We start from the raw sequence: 5,481 nt of genomic DNA on the forward strand, positions 1-5,481 counted from the left end.
CATGACGCGTCAGACTTTAATGGGAACGAGCACAGAGCCTGATGAAGGTAACAAAGATGATCGCTGTGGTGAAACCCGTTATCTCTGACTGCAGTTTAAGGTTTCGTCGAGCTGAAGCCAAGAAAGCCTGGATGTGTCCAACCTGCTTCGTAGTACAGCCCTCTGAACACCTGGACACAACTGAACATCTGAGGCTAATGTTTAGCAGCACAAACAGTTTTAGCAGAAAAAGAAGAAGAACAGAAAGGATCGTGGTCCAGCAGCTTCACCGCTTGGACTCCTACTAACTGACTGTTTAAAGTCCTACCTGAGCTCCACAGCAGCAGCAGCACCAACAGGTGATCCATGTCCAGGTAGACCATCTCTCTGGCCGTCCGCCTGCTCTCTGCTCTGATCATCATGTGCTGTCCTCAGTGTATATCTGCATACAGGAAGAGGTGGAGCTTTACTGGAACACAGCTCATTCAGCTGTCTTTAGTTTCACAGTCAAGAGTTCCGCCTACTACATACTACTGGCGAGTATGTACTGTATACTGCAAACTGTATGATGTATGCTGAATCAATATATGCAAATTACAGATTTAGGTTTGTAATACATTTTGCTGTGTTGAGAGAACGGTTACTGCAGCATAAGTTAGTTAAGTGCCTTATGCAGGCCCAACAGCTAATAGTTACTAGTTACTAATAGTGTTGGTAAGCTAATGCTAATTGTGGCTAGTATGCTAATGTTACAGCCCAGAGCCCACGCTATTTTGGCGCTGTCTCACACACTGGCACTGAGTTAAAGGAGACCTATTATACTTTTCCACATTTCATGACTTATCAACTGTTGTGGTGGCAGCCCGGCTGACGGTCAGTGTCCTGTTTATTTCCTTTTTTCCTACCATTCTGTTTTCCCCTTTGTTTTGCCTGCCTCTCTGTGTCTCCTTCTCTCCCACTGCGTGTGTTCTGCCTCTCTCTCTGCTCTTGAGCCCAGCTGATGATCCACACCTGCACCTCGTCAGCAGCCTCCTCTCACTGCCACACCTGCCAGTATTTCAACCCCGGTTCTTCACACAACCTCTACTTGATCGTCGTTGCTCCTGACCTGGTGCTACTGCTCCACTCAAGCCTCTGAGAATTCTGCAGAATCTCTATTTCCCTGCTCTCTGTCTGCTCTTCCCCAGGTTCACTCACCTTCGTCTTCCGTTGCGTCAGCTGGGCTCGCCTACCTGCCCTCTCCCCTCGGGCTTCCTCCTGGCTCCCCCTCGCTCCTCGCAGTCAGCCTGCCACCGCACTCCTCCACCAATCCCCCAGTCAGTTCTCCCCTACCTCCTCTCTTCCTTGGTCCCCAATGACCCCCCAGCTCCCTCGCCTCGGCCCCCTCTGCCCTACTTGCTCCTCTGCCCCACGTGCCCGTGTTTCCCCGGTATCCACCTCTCCATCACCTCCACTCCCTCAACCCCTTTTTCCCTTAATAAATCCTGCGTTTGGGTCCTTTCTGTCCAACACACACAACCCTAACCCCCGTAGTCGGTCTGGATTCTGCTCTGACAGCTGTGCCCTTTACCTGCGATAGGAGCTCAGTTAACTGGTTTTATTAAATTAGCTTTTTACTTTAGTTTTTGGAATTAATACTTGATTTATCTTCACTCGCGCTTCTGGGCAGCTTCCATTCACATCCGGTTCCACTGTTGTTGCCGTCGGATGGCACCAGACCTTGGATGCTTCATATTTATATAAAAAAAATGGACAGAACTGGACATTAATTGAAGAAAAGAAAGCGAGGAAGTTGAACTACCTGGTGTGTTTAGAAAATGTGTGTACTTTATTCCAGCTGTCGTTGTACTTGTACAGGTTAGCATAGCATAGCCCTGATGCGAACTCCATTCAGAAAACAAACATTTTAGAAGTTGTTGTCCTGCTGAAAGACCTGACAAAGTATGAATTCATATGTCTAACAAAAGGGCATCATATTGTAGTTATTTCGGAACCAGTTTAATCCATCTATTGTTATTAAATCACGGCAAAGGGTTTACTTTGGGTTCATACAGCTGTAGTATCCGCGGGCTGTGTTTATCGCTTAAAACGCGTGTGTGAACACTCAATGTCCAGCGGTCAAACGAATAAAGCGAGGCGACTATTAAATTTGCTTTCAGTGTGAACAAACCTTAAGAAAAATATTTTTTTGAACCATGCAAAGCTGCCATACAGGAGTCACAGAACTACAATATAAGACTGGAAAAGCAGTATAATAGGTTAACAGTATGGGATATGGAATATTATTATGGGACACAGTCCGTGAGGCATACTGGAGATGTTTTCCAAATCAGTATGACACCCGGGTATTTTTGGCATACTGAGATTTTGCTTTAGTTTGCATACTACATGCTACATCTAGGCCAAATCAGTACGTACTATTAGTATAGTTTTGAATACAGCCTGAGTCTCTGTCACTGGATCAGGGTTCTCTGTCAGCCATGTTTCCAGTTTCACCAGTGGATGGTTGTGATGTTTGGATGTAATTCCACATTGTACCAAAGGGTATCATAGCGGTTTGTGTGAACAACAGATGTTTTTGGGGAAAGAGGCAAGTACCAGTTGTCATTTTTGTTAACCTGCTAGCACGAGGAATAAAAACCTCGGAATTTGTTCAAGAAAGGTTGCAGTTTATTTCATGAATGATAATAAACAAAACATGGTACCAGAAATAAAACCAGAACAAGGTGCATTGTGAACAGCGACATGGATTCTTTGAAGCCACTGGACAGTTTGAAACTAAGAGGGGAATGTCGATAGCAATTGGCGCACCTTCAAGCACCAATTTCAACTGGCCATGGGTCTAGAGACGCGAGAAAGGTAGCGTTGCTGCTAACAGTAGCACCATCAATCCATAGAAGTGTACAATACCTTGTGTATGACAGTGAAGATGACAAAGACAAACTTGATAAAGTGCTCGAAAGGTTTGATGCCCACTGCTCTCAAAAAAATACGAGACACCGGCGCAAAAAGACGTTAAAGTGATGAAAGATAAACATAAAATGCACACAAAAAACATGGACAGAGTGTTTAGAAGGTACAGTACACCACCTGTTCTTCTCTGTTGTTGCTGAGGAGCTTGATTCACTTCTGGGTGATGAAGCCTGGCAGGATTTGGGGCTGGTGAAGAGTTTTGCATCAACACAGCTAGATGGAGTTCGGCTGTATGTTGATGATGTCGTTGTGTGGGGCTCCACACTCCAGGAGCACAATGTGAGGCTGATAAAGTGCTGGAGCGGATAAGTAGGTATGGACTAAAGCTAAACAAGAGCAAATGCCAGTTTGGAGTTGAGGAAATTGTTTTTCTTGGAGATAAACTTTCTGCACACAGCCTTCAAGAAAGAAATCCAAGAAAAAGTGGATGCTATAAAAGATGCCACCAGTTCAAACCAGTTTAAACCAGTTCAAACCTGTTACCACCAGTTGTCTGTCCCTGTCTGAACATTTTGTCCTTCAGAGACGATGTCACACTCTGTGGTCTGTAGATTTCCTCTTTTAACTGCATCTGTGGAACTGATGAACTTTAGTTTGATAAGAAGCTGCTGACTGATTACTGACTACAGGCCGGTGTTACCATGGCAACCAGAGCAGGCTGAGGTGTCGCTATCAGATTAAAGCGGTCAGCGTCTTCTTCTTCTTCTTCCTGCTAGATGTGTCTGATCCCACTTCCTGTGTGTTGCTATGGCGATCCAAACAGCATGAGCGTCTCAGTGTGCTTGTTTCTCCTTCCTGGTTCAGCTTCCTCTTATTTCTTAGTTCTGATGATTTAGTGAAGTTTTCACATTCGAGGAGGAAAACTGACTCTGAGGAAATAGAGAATAGAAAAATAGAAAATAAAAGTCCTGTCTAATAAAAGCTGGAAGAAAAACAATCTTCTGGACTAAATAGAAAACAGGAGGAAATCTCTGGATCTCTGGCTGGAAGAGACGTTTCTGTTTGTGCTGGAAGCTCGCTGATTAAATCTGAGGGCGTATTAATCACAATCAGCTTTACTGACGTGTTCGCAGACGAGGAGTTTGACCTTTTGCTGCCGTCAGTGCGCTGCATCTCTCATCTCTCATCATCACACTTAATAAAGGAAAAACAGCAATAGAGCAAGTGAGATAAAGGAGCTTGTTTTTAGACAGCGCATCTTAGATATCTTGAAACATCTTGTTTTGAGTCATATCTCAGATGAAACAAGCTTTTTTGACATGTCAGAAGGTTTTTAAGCTGCTGTGTTATTTGTAAAAGATGAAGCACCAAATGTGCTTTATTGAAAACTGCAGGTCAACATGCCCAACTCACATGCAGAGTACGGTGCGGCTATTTCTCTTACATTTCCGTCGAACCATGTCCATGTGATATGTAAAAAAGACAGAATGATGTTTCCTTCTCTGTTCTGTTGCACTCTGGACATACTGCACCACATTATTCCTAAAGCAATAAGTAAAAATAAATGCTGTCATCAATTACAGAGTTTGTCAGTGCTTAAAAAAGAAATTGCGCCCAAATAGCCACACTCAGTGCAGACTCAAGAATGATGTTTGATGATGTGTGTGAGATCATACTTCAGTGGAATGTACTTGCCATTATTGAAGTTTACACAGTAGTACGGTGTATAATCAACACGCTTTTCAGCATCCATGAAAATATTGGCTTGAGCTCGGTCGGGAACTTCTGCCTCATGAGCTAAATACTGATCATTCCACCCAGCTGTAGAGAGAGGTTGGCGTTCAAAACAAAACACTGACGCATTTAAATACAAATGTTTTTCACAACTGCAAACTCTGGAGTATCACTGATGACATAAGAAATAACCAAAGATTTTCCACATGTTTGCTTATTTCCATGTTGCATGATCTACTGTGCCGAAACTATATGTTCAACGTGCTCTATTCCTAAGAAGTCTTTAATCTTTCCTTCTACATAGTGAACATTTTTCACCTCAGAGGCTGGGCCCATGTCAACTTCACATTCTGACTACACTCATAACGTTGGTTGTGCTTCACAAGAGACTTACATCCATCCATCGTCAACCGCTTATCCTGCGTACAGGGTCGCGGGGAACCAATCCCAGTGACATTGGGCGAAAGGCGGGGCCCACTCCTTAAAAACTCAATGCTTTGACTCAAAGCACCAACCACACATGCCTCCCTGTAGGACCAAGTGCCTCAATCTGAGAAGGAAGATGCAGCAAGTAATGCTGTTAGCTATAATATCTGCATCTGGAAATGTTGCTCTATTAAAAGCTTCAGCCTTGAAAGACTTGAGAGAGCAATAATAGGTGAAAACAGAATTTGACTATCTCTAACAACTTTCGTAGCATTTGTGTGTTTCGTTCTCTCCAGTTTTGTCAATGAGAAATGGATCTTTAACAAAAGCAGCAACTTCTTGTCATTTGACAGTGTATTGACAGATATGGGGCAAGGCTTATCCTTTGCATCCCAGGAGAATAAGGGAAACAAATAAGTGCACTGTTGA

The 5,481-nt window shown here is 43.7% G+C and overlaps 1 long non-coding RNA gene across 1 annotated transcript; it reads right to left on the minus strand.

The window, feature by feature from the left end:
• Positions 1-314: 314 nt before the first annotated feature.
• On the minus strand, positions 315-3,412 carry LOC119884216. The gene is made up of 3 exons (XR_005440957.1): positions 3,070-3,412; positions 1,618-1,706; positions 315-421 (listed from the first exon to the last, which is right to left on the minus strand). It is a non-coding gene; the product is annotated as an uncharacterized LOC119884216 (long non-coding RNA).
• Between the last annotated feature and the right edge of the window lie 2,069 nt (positions 3,413-5,481).

Source organism: Micropterus salmoides, unplaced genomic scaffold, assembly GCF_014851395.1.
Source record: "Micropterus salmoides isolate LMB-PRFRI ecotype aquatic unplaced genomic scaffold, ASM1485139v1 Ms_hic_scaffold_3285, whole genome shotgun sequence".
In the NCBI taxonomy this organism is placed as follows: Eukaryota; Metazoa; Chordata; class Actinopteri; order Centrarchiformes; family Centrarchidae; genus Micropterus; species Micropterus salmoides.